Below are 2,437 nucleotides of genomic sequence, written 5' to 3' on the forward strand. Positions count from 1 at the left end.
CAGTACGGTATATAATATAATATTCGCAGTACGGTATATAATATAATATTCGCAGTACGGTATATAATATAATATTCGCAGTACGGTATATAATAAATGACCAGTAAGAGACTTTGGGAGACGCGCTGACATTTTGCAAAGACGGTCTTTTCGGTCCTTACCGCTTTGCTAACGATATATGGAACAAGGAGCGTTTTTTTCCGCCTTACTCAGGCGCCACCACCGCCTAGATATGTTCCAGATATTAATTCGAAAACTGCTACCGTGATTATTATTTTTGCCAAGTTATTCCTGGACCACAGCCACCATAATCCCGGTTAACGATAAACTTACACTTGTTTCTGTTTACGCTGTGACCTCCTTTGGTGCACAGGGCGGCTTTCGTGATATTTTTAACTTAAATTTAGTATCGTTTTGTTTATTGTTCATTAGTTTTCAAGAAATCGATGTTGAGAGAAATCAATATCATCTTTTGGATGAAGATAGTCGGGGTGGCGGTCAATAAAGTTTTCAAAATAGTATCAAAAAACTATATATTGTTAACCAACGTTTCGCCTCGCTCTGCAGGGCTTATCGAAAAACAAAATACAAACATTTTAAAAATTGATAAAACATTAAAAAATATAAAACATTTAAAAAAAAAAAATAGATAATTCCGACTCGAACGGGAAATGCCGTGACGGCACGATCTTTCCCAATAGCATGCCTCGTTATTTTTTAGATTCTACTACTACCCCTACGAAGATAAGTGTCATAAACTACTTTATAGTAAGTTTTCTTTATTTTGAGTGTTGGCAGACATATGTGCATCTTATGGATCTAGAGATACATTTTTTCAAATATCCAACACTTTATACGAACACCTATAAATTAACATTTTGTGAGTTTATATTGTCAAATATCATAAAAACTACTAGTCCTACAAAGATTAACATTATTACTATTTTTTAGTAAATTTAACTAGCTTTTGCTTGGAGCTCTGGCAGACATCTGTACGTCCAATGGTTTCTGAAATGAGGTTTTTCATAAATCATACTTATTGTTCGAACAACTATAAATCAATTGGTTTTAGCAAATATCATGAAAATTACTATTCCTACGAAGGTAAAGGTCATAAGCTTCTTTATAGTCCATTAAACTAGCTTTAATTTGAGTGCTAATAGACATCTATACGTCACATAGTTCCTGAGATGTAGATTTCTTAAAATAAATTAACTAACTACTAATCTTTCAGTAGATTTTTAAGAAATTTTTCTTTTTAAAAAGCTATATCTCGAGAACTATTGGACGTAGATAGCTCTTTTAGGGCTAATGTTTCAGCAAATTTACTCTTCTTTAAATAATGTTCTCTTAGATTTTCTAGTGTTGTTGGTAGTTTTTAAGATATAGTGCTCCGAATGAAAAATTAATTATTTTTAACGTTTTAAAAGAGCCGCCATTTTGTATTACCCCTACGCATACTTGGCAGACTCATCAGCTTTGACCAGTAATTACACATGGTTTTCATTAAATTAATCAAAAATTGGGGTGAGATAACCTTTTTTAAACCCGGCTCTTGTACTATTATGTACACAATCTTGGTCGGATAAACGCATCAGAAAGATGTATTATCGTAAAGAGTGGCACCCTTTTTTTTTTTTTTTTAATGCTATAAACATTTGGCCCCAGCCTCCCTTATCTTATGGCGGATTATGGCGAAGACATGGTCCCTAGGATGATTTACGGTTTTGGTTTTATTTCCTCTGACCGAGGCCATAAAATGAAACAGGTTATATTTAAAAATAAAATGGAAGGTATAAACAAAAAAATAAATCAGACGTGGAAGATGCTCTCTAACTGGGACTAGAGCCGTCTTGATAAATAATACCAATGCTGAGTATATTTACAATTGTTTTTGTAATAAAAGTAATCTTTTTAAGTACAACATGGCTTCGTCAATAACATCAATACATTTGAAAAATACTGGATCCAATGCCATGAATGCTAAATTTGGGCCTCACGAATATTGTGTTTGTATTGAAATATCAGATCAGTATTACAATTGTGAGGCTTGTAACGCTAAAAAAGGTTTGAGTTATATAACTCAAATAACTATATAAATATAATCAGGTGTGATATAAGTTCTCAATATAGATATAGACGTATAAATTGGTTAACAATAAATAGTATTTTGTTAATATTTTGAAATTTTAATTTTCCTAAAAGAGAGAACCTTAAATTGTATTTCTCATTAAGTAGTAGACATGTACTTATCAGATATCTTCGACTACCTTCTGTCCACCCAATTCCGGAAGAATGACAATTAAAAGTTTCAAATAAGGTTTATACATTTTCTGCATTTAATTTTTTTTTTTCCCATAACACAATCCTCGAAGAATGGTGTCGAAATTGGAAGATAAAAATAAATCCCAACAAATCCCATCAAATCACATTTACT

The 2,437-nt window shown here is 32.1% G+C and overlaps 1 protein-coding gene and 1 long non-coding RNA gene across 6 annotated transcripts in view; one reads left to right on the forward strand and one right to left on the reverse strand.

The window, feature by feature from the left end:
* Positions 1-2,437, reverse strand: part of LOC106681891 (leupaxin) — a 208,802-nt gene that overhangs the window by 30,547 nt on the left and 175,818 nt on the right. The gene's annotated exons all lie outside the window — the stretch shown is intronic.
* Positions 1-2,437, forward strand: part of LOC136796369 (uncharacterized) — a 35,576-nt gene that overhangs the window by 9,693 nt on the left and 23,446 nt on the right. The gene's annotated exons all lie outside the window — the stretch shown is intronic.

The sequence above is a fragment of the Halyomorpha halys genome, unplaced genomic scaffold (assembly GCF_000696795.3).
Source record: "Halyomorpha halys isolate HHAL.00 unplaced genomic scaffold, Hhal_1.1 Scaffold21.1, whole genome shotgun sequence".
Lineage (NCBI taxonomy): Eukaryota > Metazoa > Arthropoda > Insecta > Hemiptera > Pentatomidae > Halyomorpha > Halyomorpha halys.